General features: G+C 42.9%; 1 protein-coding gene across 8 annotated transcripts in view; it reads left to right on the top strand.

Moving 5' to 3' along the window:
• The window catches only part of PHF8 (PHD finger protein 8), a 107,877-nt gene that overhangs the window by 4,309 nt on the left and 86,179 nt on the right, over positions 1 to 17,389 (top strand). The gene's annotated exons all lie outside the window — the stretch shown is intronic.

The raw sequence follows: 17,389 nt of genomic DNA, 5'->3' as shown, positions 1-17,389 counted from the left end.
ATGTTGGCCAGGCTGGTCTCAAACTCCTGACCTCAAGCGATCCGCCCGCCTCAGCCTCCCACAGTGCTAGGATTACAGGCATGAGCCACTATGCCCGGCAAGCTATTTCTGTTTATCACACTCAAGACCAAACTATAGGTGCTGGTGCTGCTAAAATCCTGCCCTCAGCAGGGACTGCCCCCTTGCCCCGTAAGGGGCAAATTCATGTTTAACTGATCTCTATTGAATATTTATTGTGTGCCGGGCACAGAGTTCTGTTTTACTGCCTCATGTTATTTAAGAGGGGACAACCCTAGAGGGTGGGACCTTTTCCTTTGCCCTGAAAATAAGTGGGGATTAAGATGTCTTTCAGGATTCCTGGTGTCTTTGCTAGTGCTGATCAAGTCACTCCTCAGCTTAACATTCTTCTTTCAGTGGTTCGTCTCTGGGATAAAATTCAGTATCCTTTATATGACAGACAAGACCTTTTGTGATCTACTTGTTTATTCTCATTTCCTGCCACTCCTCCTCTCTTGTTCTTTATGTCCTAGCAAGACTGAACTACCTATAGTTCTGGGAAAATTTTATACTCCTTTATGCCTTTTTGTCTTTGTACGTGCAAACTCCCACTAATGCCCTCTCCCCTTTGCAACTCACAGACTGTAAAAGGTGTAAAAGTCCTTTTTCCTCTTGGTTCCCATTGCACTTTGTGTGCGTCTTTATTAAAAAGTAATTATTTAATCATATCATAGTTATAAATATATCTGTGTCATTCATTAGCCAGAGCTTCCTGAGGGCAGAGATGTCTTCTTTTCATGTTTGGTATCCCCAGAACCTGGTTCAGTGCTAAACATGTAATAGATGCTGAGTACATTTTTGAATGAATTAATGAGTCTTCATGAAAAAAAGCTGTTGCCTGGGGCCCTTACTTTGGATTGTATGGGAAATGTGTAGGTTCAGACCTGTAAAATGGGCTCCTGCTAACTCCTCACTCTGGAAACAGGGAACAGGAATGAATGCTTCCTGACTGCTTATGTCTGCCGGACCCCATGACAGGGACTTGGGATAAATTATTTAGTCTATATGCAAGCCTGAAAGTTGGATATTTCTCTTTTAAATAATGTTCTTAATTTTTTCATGCTTTTATAGTGAGACCTGCTTGTTGTAGAAAACACAGAAAAAGAATAAAGAAGGAAATATAACTCACCTGAGTCTACTACTGTCTGGCACAATCCACTGTTAAATTTGTTGTTGCATTAACTCCCATCTTTTGACTTAGAATATAAACATATTTTTACAAGATGGGATTGCGTTATAAATACCATTTTACAACCTATTTTTTATTTCTAGTTAATGTTACAATGTAATTGCCAGTTCATTAAATATTCAGCTAAACTTGATTTCTGATATCCCACAATATATATGTGTCACCGGTTAATTTGGTAATTTCCTTTATGGTTGGACGTTGTACTTTTTTGAACATTATTTGTACTTTTTTATATTATAAATAATGTGAGGAAACTTTGGGCGTTCTGGAAAGGTTTTGCATCTTGATATGAGTGCTGATTAAAACAAAAACATTATGGAAAGCATCTTTGCCTAGTAGATACTTGACATTTATTTATAAGGAGCACCATTGAGGCCTTAAAGAATTCTAAACTTACAAATACAGAAATGGGCTTATGGGCCAGGCCCCTCTTTAATCACATTTCTGTGGTGAGTTGTGTGTTTCTTTGTACACTCTAACACAAGTTAACTGCCTTAATTTTTTTCCATGAAATACACCAAATTTTAAAAATCTCTTTTGCTTCTCTCTATGGGCCCCCACTGAACAAGGAAGCTAGCTGAGAATCAGGTCCTTGGGGGTGGCTGCTCTTGCTTACTCAGTGCATTGCTCACAGAAACACACCAGGCTTATAGTGCGCCATTTAAGTTTGTACTTCAGCACAATTGGAAATTACTACATACTGTGGACTTTTTATGGTTGCTTGCAAGAGTTAAGCCAACAAATTTTAAATCCACAAATACCTAGAGGTGATAGAAATCTGTTCATATCTCTAGTGACTTTTTTTTTTTTTTTTTGAGACAGTCTCACTCTGTCGCCCAAGCTGCATGATCGCAGTGGCATGATCTCGGTTCACTGCAACCTCTGCCTCCTGGGTTCAAGTGATTCTCCTGCCTCAGCCTTCTGAGTAGTTGGGATTACAGGTGCGCGCCACCACACCCGGCTCATTTTTGTATTTTAGTAGAGACAGGGTTTCGCTATGTTGGTCAGGCTGGTCTCGAACTGCTGACCTCGTGATCCACCCACCTTGACTTCCCAAAGTGCTGGTATTACAGGTGTGAGCCACCATGCCCGGCCGCTAGTGACTTTTGCAGGATAGATTTCTTGAAGTCCAGCTAGGGATTATGGAATATAATGCCAAGTTACTTTCTGGAAAGGTTATAACAAGGGAGGCAACTATTCCATTTTGCAGCTGAGAATCTGGAATTCGTGGAAGTTAAGTGACTTTCTGAGTGTGGATTTGAACTTTGAATTATTTGATTCCAGAGCCCAGGTTCTCAGAAGTGCAAAAAACATGGTATTGCTTCATTCTTCCTGTAAGAAGCTGGATTTTGCAAAAACACTTTGATTTGTACAGCGGTGGTTCTCAAACTTCAGCATGTATCAGACTCACTTGGAAGACCTGATGAAACACAAGTTAGGGATGCCCTAGCTACAGTGTTTCTGATTCAGTAGGTAAGAAGGGCCCACCCTTGAGAACCACTGATTTAGAACATTATCCTGTCTTGATTCCTTCCCCTTCTGCGGAGTGTGATAGCTTCTGATACTGAGGGAAGGATGGACTAACATATCATTACTGTACACCAGTCATTCTCTTTTTTTGGTACAGAAAAATTGGAATGAACATTCTTTTTATATTATTCTTTTTTAATTCCTAAGTGAGCTAACACAGGAGGAACGAACTTTTTTAAAGTACAGTTCATCAACTGGGAATTTGTTCAAAATGCAATTTCTTGGGCTAGGACTTGGACTCAGCAGTCTATATTTTAACAAACAAGTGATCCTGATTCACCCTAACATTTGAGAATCATTGCTGTACAATAGTGGAGAAAACTAGTTGGCAAGCATTTATTGATTTCTGGGATTTTTAGTACAAATTTCACTCTACAGTTTTCCTGTTTATAAAAGAAATATTGGTTGATACATGCCCAAGGGAATAACTTTGGTGTGGATTTTTAACTCTAGGGGAAAGGACACTGATTTCAGATCTGGGTTCAAATTCTGATTCTGTTACATATTAGCAAATAATTTCTTATCTGTGAAGCCTCAGTTTCCCTGAGAGGTTGTGATGATTTAAATAAAATGGTTATAGCTGTCGTTTATTGAGCACAAGCTAGTGTTCCACTCACTATGCTAACCACTTCGCCTAATTATCTTTATCTTTTTGGGGAGTTTTAAAAATTATTCCATTTAATAGTTATAGGACTATTCAAATTACCTATTTTATGTTGGATGTGTACTTTCCAAGAATTGACCCATTTCATCTAAGTTGTCAAATTTATGTTTGTAGAATTGTTCATAGTATTTCTTTATTATCCTTTTGATATCTTTAGGTGCTGTAGTGATAATTTTGTTTCATTAGTGATACTAAAAATGTATCAGGCTGGGCATGTGATGTCATTCATGCCTATAATCCCAGCACTTTGGGAGGCCAAGGCTGGTGGATTGCTTAAGCCCAGGAGTTCAAAACCAGCCTGGGCAACATGGTAAAACCCCGTCTCTACAAGAAATACAAAAATTAGCAGGGTGGGTGGCACATGCTTATAGTCCCAGCTGCCCGGGAGGCTGAGGTGGGAGGATTGCTTGAGCCCAGGAAGTTGAGGCTTCAGTGAACTGTGATCATGCCACTACACTCCAGCCTGGGTGACAGAGCGAGACCCTGTCTCAAAAAAACCGAAAACAAACAAAAAAAATTTGTCTTCGTATTTGTCAGACTTGCTAGAGGTTTGTCAGTTTTATGGATCTTTTCAAAGAACAAGCTTTTTGTTTCATTGACTTTTTCTGTTGTCTTTCTGTTTTCAATTTAATTGATCTCTGCCTTTATTATTTTTTTCCTCCTTTGGTTTATTTTGCTCTCTATCTAGTTTCTTGAGGTGGGAGATTAGATTATTGATTTGAGACTTTCTTTTCTTTTTCTTTTTTTTATTTTTTCTGAAACAGCCTGTTGCCCAGGCTGGAGTGCAATGGCGCGATCTCGGCTCGCTGCAACCTCCACCTCCCGGGTTCAAGTGATTTTCCTGCCTCAGCCTCCCTACTAGCTGGGATTATAGGCGCTCGCCACCACGCCCAGCTAATTTTTTGTATTTTTAATAGACATGGGGTTTCACCATGTTGGCCAGGCTAGTCTCGAACTCCTGACCTCAGGTGATCCACCCGCCTCGGCCTCCCAAAGTGTTGGGATTACAGGCAAGACCCGCAGCACCCGGCCTTTCTTTCTTTTCTAATGTAAGCCTTTAGCTGTTAATTTTCTTCTCAGCATCAATAGATTTTGATATGTTACATTTTCCCTTTTCATGTAGTTCAAGGCATTAAAAAAAAAGTGTTTTTTTTTTTTTTGTTTGTCTTTTTTTTTTTTTTTTTTTGAGACAGTGTCTCAGTCTGTTGCCCAGGCGGTACTGCAGAGGCAGGATCATAGCTTACTGCAGCCTCCAGCTCCTGGGCTAAAGTGATCCTCCTGCTGCCTCAAGGCATTTTTAAATTCCCCTTGAAACTTCCAGTTTGACCCATGAAGTATAGAAGTATGTTGTTTAATTTTTAAGTTTTTGTAGAGTTTCCTGTTATCGTTCTGTTACTGACTTCTAGTTTGATAGTGGTCAGAGAATATACTTTGTATGATTTCAATTCCTTTACATTTATTGAGATTTGTTTTATAGCCCAGAGTCTATCTTGGTAAATGTTTCATGATCACTCGAAAAGAATGTGTATTCTGCCATTTTTGGGTAGAGTGTTCTATAAATGTCAATTAACTACTGTTGGTTAATGGTGTTGCTGAATTCTTCTAATCCTTGCTGATTTTTTCTTTTTTCTTTTCTTTTTTTTTTCTTTTTTTTTGAGATGCAGTTTCGCTCTTGTTGCCCAGGCTGGAGTGCGATTTGGCTCACCGCAACCTCCGGCTCCCAGGTTCAAGCGATTCTTCTGCCTCAGCCTCCTGAATAGCTGGGACTACAGGCATGTGCCACCATGCCCAGCTAATTTTGTATTTTTAGTAGAGACGGGGTTTCTCCATGTTCGTCAGGCTGGTCTTGAACTTCTGACTTCAGGTGATCCACCTGCCTCGGCCTCCCAAAGTGCTGGGATTACAGGTGTGAGCCACTGCACTCGGCCTACTCATTCATTCATTCATTCATTTATTTTTGAGACAGGGTCTCTATGTCACCTAGGCTGGAGTGCAGTGGTTTGATCATGGTTTACTGCAGCCTCAAACTCCAGGGCTTAAGCAATCTCCTCATGCTTCAGCCTCTGCAATAGCTGAAACTGCAAGCACGTGCCACTGTGTGCCCTAATTTTTTAAATTTTTTGTGTGGGGAGGGTGTGGGTGTAGGTTGTTGGTACCTCCCTTTGTTGCCTGGGATGGTCTTGGACTTCTGGCTTCAGATGATCCTCCCACCTCAGCCTCCCAAAGTACTGGGATTACAGGCATGAACTACTGCTCTTGGCCCGAGTTATCTCTGTATTGCTTTTTTCAGTACTTGCTCTAGGTATTACATTATACATATAACTTACCATAAGCAACTGCTCTTTACATTTTACCAGTTTGATTGAAGAGTAGAAACTTTACTTTTCTTTTTCTTTTTTTTCTTGAGACAGAGTCTCACTCTGTCACCCAGGCTGGAGTGCAATGATGTGGTCTCGGCTCACTGCAACCTCTGCCTCCTGGGTTCAAGCGATTCTCCCACCTTAGCCTCCCGAGTAGCTGGGACTACAGGTGTGGTCCACCATAGCCAGCTAATTTTTGTATTTTTAGTAGAGACGAGTTTTCACTATGTTGCCCAGGTTGGTCTCGAACTCCTGACCTCATGATCTGCCCGCCTCAGCCTCCCAAAGTGCTGGGATTACAAGCGTGAGCCACCATGTCCGGTTGAAACTTCACTTTTCTTTATATGCCTTAATGCTCTTTTGTTTATAATCTAATTAATCGTTTTGTTGTTGTTGAGACAGAGTCTTGCTGTGTTGCCCAGGCTGGAGTGTAGTGGAACAGTCACGGCTCACCTGCAGCCTAAACCTCCTGTGCTCAAGTGATCCTCCCACCTCAGCCCCCCACCCCACAGTAGCTGGGACTACAGGCATGCACCACCATGCCTGGCTGATTTTTTTTTTTTTTTTTTTTTTTTGAGACGAAGTCTCGCTCTGTCGCCCAGGCTGGAGTGCAGTGGCGTGATCTTGGCTCACTGCAACCTCTGCAACCTCCGCCCCTCCAGGTTTAAACAATTCTCTGCCTCAGCCTCCAGAGTAGCTGGAATTACAGGCGCCCGCCACCACGCCCAGCTAATTTTTTGTATTTTTAGTAGAGACGGGGTTTCACCATCTTGGCCAGGCTGGTCTTGAACTCCTGACCTCAAATGATCCACACGTCTGGGCCTCCCAAAGTGCTGGGATTACAGGCATGAGCTACTGTGCCCAGCCTACTCATTCTTTTAGGATAAGTGTTGGCAACAGATACGTTTAGTTTTCCTTAATCTGAGAATATCTTGATTTCCCTTGAATTCTTAGGGGATCTTTTCACTTCATATCGAACTCTGGGTTTCTAGTTCTTTTATCTCAGCGCTTGAAAACTGTTCTGCTACTTCCTTTTGCCCTCCACGGTTTCTGATGAGAGAGCCTCTGTCATTCAAATTGGTGTTCTCCTTGAGGTAATGTGTCATTTATCTCTCATTGCTTTCAAGATTTTTCCTTTGTCTTTTGCTTTTAGGAATTTGATTAAGCCATGTCTTAGTGTGGATTTGTTCCGGTTTGTCTTTTGTTGTAGTCCTGTAGGTTGCTGAGGCTCTGTTCATTTTTTTTCCAATCTGTTTTCTTTCTGTTGTTCAGATTGGATAATTTCTATTGTTCTATCTTCAACTTACTGATTCTTTTCTCTGTTTTCTCCATTCTGCTGTTGAATTTTCATTTAAGTTACTAAAGAATTTTCATTAAGTTACTGTATTTTTCAGTTCTAAAAATTCTGTTAGATTCTTTTCTATATCTTCTATTTGTTTGAAGAGATTTTCTATTTTTTGTTGACACTTTCTTTTTTTTTTTTTTTTTTTGAGACAAGAGTCTAGCTCTGTGGCCTAGACTGGAGTGCAGTGGTGTGATCTTGGGTCACTTCAACCTCCACCTCCTGGGTTCAAGTGATTCTCCTGCCTCAGCCTCCCAAGTAGCTGGGATTAAAGGCACATACCACCATGCCTGGCTAATTTTTGCTGACACTTTCTACGTATTTATTTATTTTATTATGATTATTATTATTTTTTTCTGAGATGGAGTTTCACTCTGTTGCCCAGGCTGGAGTGCAATGGTGCGATCTCGGCTCACTGCAACCTCTGCCTCCCTGGGTTCAAGCGATTCTCCTGCCTCAGCCTCCCGAGTAGCTGGGATTACAGGCACATGCCACCACGCCCAGCTATCTTTTGTATTTTTAGTAGAAATGGGGTTTCACCATGTTGGCCAGGCTGGTCTCGAACTCCTGACCTCGTGATCTGCCCACCTCAGCCTCCCAAAGTGCTGGGATTACAGGCATGAGCCACTGTGCCTGGCGACACTTTCAATTTATTCGTTTGTTTCAGGCATGTTCTTAATTGCTCATTGAAACATTTTTATGGTGGCGCCTTTAAAATTCTTAAATAATTCCAACATCTGTGTCATCTCAGTCTTAACATCTGTTGATTTTCTTTTCTTATTCGAGTTGTGATTTTCCTTGTTCTTGGTATGACAAATAATTATTTTAATTATATTCTGGACATTTGGGGCATTATGTTACGAGATCCTGGATCTTATTTAAGACTTCTGTTTTTGCAGGCCTTCTCAGACACTGCACTGCAGTGGCAGAAAGGGGGTACCACTTCATGACTGCCAGGTGGGGGTGGAAGTACAGGTTCCCCACTTGGTCTTTGGTGCTATCCACCACCTGCTAGGTGGGTGGATCCTGCTGTCTCTAGTCGGTCTGCTTTCTTCCCTTCACCTTTCAGAGTTTTATGTTTGTTTTGTATATATTGTCCAGGGTTTTTAGCTGTACTTGGAGGGATAGGGAGGAGTGCATCTACTTCATATTGTTCCAGAACCAGCAGTGATAGGTTAAATAATGTGCCCAAAGCTACACAGACAGCTGGACCACAGATCAAACCTGGGTCTCCTCTACTTTCACTGTAGAATACAGTATTATAGACAATATAAGCACCGTTTAAGTTGTTAGAAGTTATGGAAGATAGGGAAAATCAGATATGTGCTATGTGCCAGGCATTGTTCTGGACACTGGGGTGGGGGAGGGGGGGATACGGCAGTGAACATGAGACAGTAAACTAACAGCTTAATATATAGTGTGTCAAGTGATAATACATGGTCTAGAGAAAAGTAAAGTAGGGTGAGCAGGAGAAGGAGTACCACCCCAGGGTTGAAGTAGTGGTTACTTTATACAGGATGATTACAGATGGGTTACCTATGAGCCTGAAGGAAAGCGAGGAAGGGAACCATGCTGGTAAGTAGGGGAAGAGTGTTTCAAGTAGAGGACATAAAGGACCCAAGTGGGGAGCAGACCTGGCATGCTACCAGTCCAGTCCAATGCTATTGGAACAGAGTGAGTGAGGGGAGAGTAATAGAAGCTGAGGTTAAGGGTCGGGGGTGTGCAGATCATATACAGCAGTGATTTTCCAAGTATGGTTCCCAGGCCAGCAGGATCAGCATTATCTAGGAACTGATTAGGCCAATTCTTGGATCCCACCCCAGACTGACTGAATCAGAAACTCTGGAGAAGATGGAGCCCTAGAATCTGTGGTTTAACAGCCCTTCAGATGCACGCTAAAGTTTAAAAACCATGGGTATAGGGTGTAAGGACTTGGTTTTTACTCTGGATGGGAGCCACAAGTTTTTTGAGCAAGTGAGAGTTGTGATCTGATTTAGGTTTTGGCTCTTGTGAGGATAGACTAAAGGTGAGGAGCAAGGTAGAAGCAGGGAGAATTTGGGGGCTACTGTAGATCATCATTCCTTAAAGTGTGGTCCCTGGACCAGCAGCATCAGCATCACCTGAGAGGTCATTAGAAATGCACGTTTATAGGCCCAACCCAGTCCTACTGAATCAGGATGTCTGGGGATGGGGCCTAGGAATCTGTATTTTAACAAGCTTACCAGGTGTTTCTGATATTCCCTAAAATCTGAGAAACTCTGGTCAGGCAGTGGTGGCTTAAAGCAGAGTCAGTGATGATGAGAAGTGGTTGGATTTTGAATATATATTGATACAGGATTTGTTGATAGATTGGATTGGGGTTGTGGAAGAAGGAACTCAAGAATGACTCAATTTTGAAGAATTTGGTGTAAAGGGGACTAGAGTAATGGGGCAGAGACTGAGGGGATCACAAAAGGGTTTTTTGTTTGGGTTTTTTTTTTTTTGGAGATAGAACAGTCTGTCTGTGTGCATGTCAGTGCATATGAAGTTATTCCGTTGGTGCATCCAGAATTCAGTGAAACCTGTTACATGACAAACTCATAAAGGAGACACTTCCTAGGTACGCTGGAACTTGCTGTGTCCTTTGCATTCCTTTAAGTCCTGTGTGCCTGGAGTTGGAGGGGTGGGGCGGTGGGAATGGTGGATGCTTCAGCTTCTGGTTTTATAGATGGTGCTCTGTCTGGACCTGGATCCTTGGGTACCCTCGGAAGGCAGAGGTTGAGGAGATAAGAAGCCAGACAGGATCTTGAGCAAAATCATCATCTCTCAGGCATCTCCAAGTCTCAGCTCCCACTCAGTTCCACGTCCCTGGAAGAGTTGAGTGTCCATTTTGGAGTGCTCATAACACTTGACTGTATTAATTACCCCACATTATATCCTGGTTACATACTGTAGTGATATAGTAGAGTCACAAAGTCCTGAATTTGTATGCTGCTCTGCTACTTAGTAGTTTTGTAATTGCCAACAATTTACTTAACCACTCAGACCCAGATTTCTCATCTGTTAGATTAGGATAATATTAACGATGATGATGGTGATAGCTAATACTTACCATGTGCCAGGAACTTTAAGTACTTTACCTATTTTAGCTCATTTAATCCTCTTAACCACCCTATGAAGTGGGTACTATTAGTACTTCCATTTCACAGATGCAGAAACTGAGATGCAGAAAGGTGAAGTGTAAATTGCTTAAGTTCTCATAGCTAGTGAGTGGCAGAGGTGAGATTCAAACCCAGGCAGTTTGGCTCCTAAGCCTGTACTTTAAACCTCTGCTTCTGTGTTTAATGTCTGTGAATGTTGTACGGAAGGCCCTGATTTGTTGTGGAGATTAAATGTGATAATATGTGAAGTTCATAGCTCAGTTTTTTTCTCAGTGCCTTTTATGCTAACTTCACATTCATTCACTCACTATCCTGTTACCTTGCTTTACTGACTTTATAGCACTTACGAAACTGTTTTGACACTGCCTCTCTGTCTCCCGCTCTAAAATGTCCAGTCCATGAGGGCAGTGTCTGCTCAATCAATATTTGTTGAATTTATGCACTCATTTACTTAACAAATACTGCTTACCGCGTGCTTGGCTTTGCAGTATACCATGGGGATAACTCATCTTAATCACAAGACCTGGTGCTATAATAATTATCCTCTTGACTAAGGAAGCTACTCAGAGCAAATCAGCATTTACCACCCTTGGTCCCAGGTGGTAACTATCGAGACAGTGCAGCCAGAAGCCCGATTTTTCATTTGTCTGCCTCCCTGATATGAGGAGTTGTCTAGCACGTTGATGTTTGTTGAATAATAAGTAAGGCAAGACTGAGAGGTGGGAAAGGTGAGGACTTTTGGTAAATAAGATACACTATCTGGCAAATGTAGTGGGGACAGACAGCAGGTAAGTGAGCAGTTCCAAGGCCTCCTGGTGAAGGCTGAAATAGGGATAGTGTTGTGGGGGTGCCACAGCAGCAGGGAAAAGGAAGAGCAGGAATGTTCCAGGTAGAAGGAGACACATGTGATGAAACCCAGAGGCTAGAGCTAGACAGAGTATGGCACTGAGAGTCCGCTGGCTTTTTAGAGCAGAGCTGGCTTCATGGGTGTGCAATCGCTATAGTCACATGGTGCCCCATGCCTGAGGTTTAATGTTCTGTGGTGGTTGTCTTGAAATTCTTAATAATTTTGCCTTTGATTTTGTGATTGGTATGTGATGGAACAATGGAGTGTGCGCTGGGGACTTAAGAGTCTTGGCTCATATGTGGTTCTACCTCCTGCTGCCATTCTACCTCCCGGAACAGGTTCTTGGCTAGCTGCCTGGGGCACTGGGCCCAGGTGCAGGTGTGGACAGAGTCGGTTGGGTGCATGTACCCTGTGTACTAAGTCACCGGGCAGGGCCCCAGGGTACTTGTGTGGGCCTGCACTAGCCCCTTGAGTTATCCCTATACCCAAGGGAGCGTGACAGTAAATAGCATATTAAAACTGCATGGTAAGTTGAGAGAGAGACCATGGAAGAAAGGAAAAAGCTTTTCTATTTTTTGAACAGGGAGCTCCCACTTTTCATTTCCATTAGGCCCCACAGATTGTAAGTGGGCTATGCAGTAGGAATGTCCCCCCCAGCATACGCTGTGTGTGAGGGGAAGGAGGTGAGCTCAGCCAGAGGGGCAAGGCCTTTTGGGCCATGGTAAGTTTATACTTTACCTTAGGAAAAATAGAGACCCTGTGAGGCATTTTAAGCATGGGTTGATAGGATCAAATTTGTGTTTTTAAATGATCACTTTGGCTGTAGTGTGGAGGGCCGATTGGGTAGGGACAGAATAGGGGCCAGGAGTCCAGTTAGGAGGGCAGGACAATAACTGAGTTAGAGATAATAGTGGCCTGAACTAGCGCAGGGGCAGTAAGGATGACAAATTAACACAATTGATAGCTAATAAAGAGAGTTGATAGGACATGCTGATAACTTGGATAATAACAACAAACATACACAGCACTTACTATGGGCCAGACACTGTTCTAAACACTTTCTATATATTTAGTTCATTTGCTTTTGATAACAACCTTGTGAAGTAGGTACAGTTTTTATCCCCATCTTACAATGAGGAAACTGAGGCACAGAGAGGTTAAGTAACTTGTCCAAGATCCCACAGCTAGTAAGTGGCACAGCCAGGATGCAAACCCAGAGAATCTGGACCTAAAGTCAGTGTTCTTAACTTGATGCTAGAACGTCTACTTCAGGGTATAGTGGAGGGAGAGGGCTAGAGGTGAATCAGTGATGGCTGCCAGGTTTCTGGCTTGAATGCCTGGTGAGGTTATGGAGCCATTTGCAGAAGTGGGAAACCTAAGAGAAGGGAGCATGTTTAGGTGACAGACAGAGGGAGAAACTGAGTTTGGACATGTTGAATTTGAAGTACGTAAGTGGCTATCCAGTAGAAATGTCTCACCCAGGAGACATTTGGAGGGAAGGGTCTAATCTGGCTTGGAGTTATGAGTGCATAGAGGGCACATGGAGCCCTGGGAGTGAGAACAGTGAGGAAAAGTGAGGAGAAAAGAGTGCCCAGGTAAGAGGACCTAAGAAACTTCAACATTTAAGGACTGGGCAGGAGAAAAAGAGTTCATCGGGAAAAAGGAACAGCCAAAGACATGATTAAAATCACATCACATCCCTACTCATAGTGGCTGTTACTCCCCAGTTCTTGTGGCTACCCAGGAAAAGCCAGAGTGCTTTACAGTGGCCTACAACACCCTACTACATGAGTCTATTGCCTTTCTGACTTATTACTGTCCTCCTACCTCTCTACTCTAGAACACTCTCCTCCTCTCTGCTACCTTCAGAGTCTAGGGATGCTCCCACCACAGGGCTTTTGTACTTGCTGTTCTTATTGGGATGCTCTTCCTTCATAGCCACGTGAGGGGCTTGCTCCCTTACTCCCTTTGGGTCTTTATTCAAAAGCCATTTTGTCAGTCTTTCCCTGTCTTCCCTATCTAATATTTCACCCTCACTACCATTCTTCCTGGCCCCCCCATTGTGTGTGTGTGTGTGTGTGTGTGTGTGGTGTGTATAGTTATATATTCACACATATATATTCCTCTATATTCCCCTTCCTGTTTTTTTTTCTACCTAGGTCTTCTCACTATCTAACATACAATGTGTTTCACCAATTGCATTGATTTATCTTGTTTCTTGTCTGCCTCCCCACTAGAACATCAGCTCTATGAGGGCAGGGATTTTTGTATGCTTTGTTTTTTGTCTTCGTCTCACCAGCACCTAGACCAGAGCCTGGCGGATGCTCATTAAATGTCAGCTGAAGGAATGGGCACCAGCCAGATGGGGCGTTATAGAAGTCAAGGATAGAGAGCTTGTCAGGTGGAGAGTGTACAGGGTTGGCAGGGCGAAAACGGTGCTAAGAGGTTAAGGGAGATAAAGCAGAGAAGTACTTATTGCATATATCAACAAGGAGGTCAGGAAACCAGTGAGATCTATTTTAAAGAAGGTGGGGACTAAGATCAGACTATAGCAGGGGATGAATCACAAAGTGCATATAGCAACCCTAAAAAAGTATCGATTTGGCTCTGATAGAACACCTCTGGATACTACTAGGCAGCTAAGGGTGGGAGGGAGACTTTTTACTGTATATACTTCTGTACTCTGAGTTTTGCACCATGTACAGCTGTTACTTATTCAAAAAAGGAGTCATTATCAAGCTTCGTAGGTTTATTTACTTCATTTTTAAGCTTCATAGGTTTAAAGAAAGAACGTGTTTGGCTGTGAAGGGGCGGACAGAAGGGAGGGAGGATGGGAGGGCGGGTAGGTCTTGGTTTTTTAATTTGTAAACATCAATAGACTTGTTTAAATGCTATTGTGAAGAGAGAGAGAGAGAGATTGAAGATACTGCAGAAAGAAGGAATAATTGATTGAGAAGGTAAGAAAACATGTGACCCAGGTGGAAAACTTGGCTTTAGAAGGAAGGAAAGATAGTACTTTTGTTGTGATAGGAAAAAAAGGATGGGTGTAGAAGGAGGTAGATTGGTGATGAGAAGTTAAGGTAGTTCACCTCTGATTACTTAATTTTCTCTAAGAAGAAGGAAGTGCATCGCTTCTTGGTCTTTTGGCTAAGATCAAGTGTAGAAGTAGGAAGTGGCTGGCATGATGGCTCACACCTGTAATCCCAACACTTTGGGAGGCTGAGGTAGGAGGATCACTTGAGGCCAGAAGTTTGAGACCATTCTGGGCAACAAAGCAAGACCCCCTCTCTATAAAACACACGTACAGACACAAATTAGGTGGGCGTGGTGGTGTGTGCTTGTAGTCCTAGCTACTTGGGAGGCTGGGGCAGGAGGATCACTTGAGCCTAGGAGTTAAAGGCTGCAGTGAACTATGATTGGCACCACTGCTCTCCAGCCTGTGCAACCCAGTGAGACCCTGACTCTAAACAAAACAAAACAAAAACGTTAAGGAACTCAAAGAATGAAAGCAAAGAGTGCTTAAAACAACAACAACAACAACAAAAGCCAAAACCAAAAACCAGAAGTAGTAGGAAGCAAGGTAATTTTTGAGAGAGAAGAGGCAGGTAGTGGGGTGAGAGATTTGACATAGCCACAGTAGATAATGAGAGAGAGTTGAGTGGGGAATTTCAGAAGGATCGTCAGGCAGCATGATCCAGATTTTTTTTTTTTTTTTGAGACGGAATCTTGCTTTGTTGCCCAGGCTAGAGTGCAGTGGCATGATCTCGGCTCACTGCAACCTCTGCCTCCTGGGTTCAAGCTGTTCTCCTGCCTCAGCCTCCTGATTAGCTGGAATTATAGGCGCCCACCACCATTCCCAGCTAATTTTTGTATTTTAAGTAGAGATGGGGTTTCACCATGTTGACCAGGCTGGTCTTGAACTCCTAACTTCAGGTGATCCACCAGCCTCAGCCTCCCAAAATGCTGGGATTACAGGCGTGAGCCACCGTGCCCGGCCAATCCAAATATTTTGGACAGTGAATTTATGATGGCACCAATCCAATGGGTTATTTTTCTCTAGCCACATCTAGTGGTCTAGATTTAGGTAGTTGTACTGAGCCAGGGTTAGGGTTTGCATGTGGGGATGAAAGGCAGTGGGGCAAGTGAGGGTATCTGTAAGAGAATGATTGAAGTGTGGAATGCTGGAATCTCAACTAGATAGGGAAGGAGGGTAAAGTCAAGAATGTGTGAATAGGTGAAAAGTATGAGGATAAAGAGTTTTGAGGGCAAAGAACAGGTTGTAGTGAATGAGAGCTGGATAGATAGACTTGGGGTCAGAGAGGGCGATGTATGAGTTTCATATTCCAGGGGTACAGCAGTTGCTGGTGTTGACAGCGTCTGGGAGATGGTCATGAGAGTTGGTAGCTGAAATGGGAGTAGAGGTAACAGTCTCTGAAGATGAGAAGATCAAAGAACTAAGTGCCTGGAATGTTGTGTCTCCACATGGATACTGATTTCATGTAGGATGTTGTCAGGACTTGGGATGGAGAAGATCTGAGCAGGTTCTTCAGCGAGTGAAGGGGTATGTTGGGGAGATGGGTATGTGGCAGTGATGAAGAGGAGTAGGAAGTGGTATGGCTGGATGGTGTGGAACTCAGAGGAGTGGGAGCTCTTACACAAGGGTAGAGGAGAGATGATCTGGAAGTCTCACCAGAGAGTGAGAGGGATGGCTACCCACAACCCAGTCGTGAGTTATGAGGGTATGGGAGAATGTGCAGCTATAAGGGCTCTAGCACAATGCTGCTTAGATTTTCTGTGGCAAAGAACCAAGGCACTTTTAAAATTTCCAATCTATAATGGGCCGATCCTTTTATGATATAAAAAAAGAATTACTGGAAAAAAATGCTATGAACCGGCCAGGCGCGGTGGCTCATGCCTGTAATCCCAGCACTTTGGGAGGCCGAGGCGGGTGGATCACGAGGTCAGGAGATCGAGACCATCCTGGCTAACATGGTGAAACTCCGTCTCTACTAAAAATACAAAAAATTAGCCGGGCGTGGTGGTGGGCACCTGTAGTCCCAGCTACTTGGGAGGCTGAGACAGGAGAATGGCGTGAACCCAGGAGGCAGAGCTTGCAGTGAGCCAAGATCGTGCCACTGCACTCCAGCCTGGGTGACAGAGCGAGACTCTGTCTCAAAAAATAAATAAATAAATAAATAAATAAATAAATAAATAAATAAATAAAAATTTTAAAAAATGGTATGAACCAAAAGACATATAAAAGACAAGCCCAAAATTTTATTCTTAGATTGAACGGATATAAAATTATTCTGTTAAATTGCTGTAAAAACTTCTGCATAATAGTGATGCTTACTCTTACTTTCTGTACTTACCACAGACCTGTAGTAAATAGTTCACAGACCAGCATTAGTCTGTGGACCACACTTTGAGTGGCACTGGTGTAGAGAAAATGATTTTCCCATAGGAGAAGCTGCATTCAGTTAAGCCTGGAAGGTGAAGGAGTGTTTGTTGAAGAGGGTGCCAATGTTGAGCAGTTTGTTTATCAAGTTGGGAAAGGGGATGAGCAGCAGGTGTTTAGAGTAGAGAAAGCACATAGCCACATGGGGTGAAAGTTTAGGAGAGAGAGAGGTGTCCAGAGGGAACAGGGGTATGAGATAGAAAGCATGCAGTCCAGGGAACTGAGTTAATGCTACAAGGTCTGGGGAATATCTTTGAAGAAGTTTTAGGCAGGTGAAAGGTGAGGTCCGGACTGGACTTCTAGCACTTACTGTGAAACCGGATACTTACTGTGTATCAGACTTTATGCTCACTGTGCTACACACATTAGTATTATTTTTGTAGAGATGGGGTTACCCTATGTTACCCAGGCTGGTCTTGAACTCCCGGCCTCAAGCGATCCTCCCACTTTGGCCGCCCAAAGTACTGGGATTACAGGTGTGAGCTACCGCGACTGGCCATGCTATGTACTTTATATACATTATCTTATTGAATCCTTAAAAACCCTACAAAGTTGATGGTGATATCCCTAGTTTATTGATAAGCTGCTGGTTTATAGGCATGAGATTATTAGTTGGGAAGATATTTAGTTGGGATATTGGGAAGATTATTAGTTGGGAAGTCCTAATCCCAGGAAGTCCATTTATGAGCATGATCTTGGCTGAAACAACTTGAGCTCTGCCTTAATGTTCTCTGCTGTGTGTGGTAAACCAAACATTTTAAGACTTGGGTCTTCTTTTTTTTTTTTTTTTTGGAGACAGGGT

This window comes from Gorilla gorilla, chromosome X (assembly GCF_029281585.2).
Source record: "Gorilla gorilla gorilla isolate KB3781 chromosome X, NHGRI_mGorGor1-v2.1_pri, whole genome shotgun sequence".
Lineage (NCBI taxonomy): Eukaryota > Metazoa > Chordata > Mammalia > Primates > Hominidae > Gorilla > Gorilla gorilla.
This window is presented reverse-complemented; position numbering and strand designations above follow the sequence as displayed.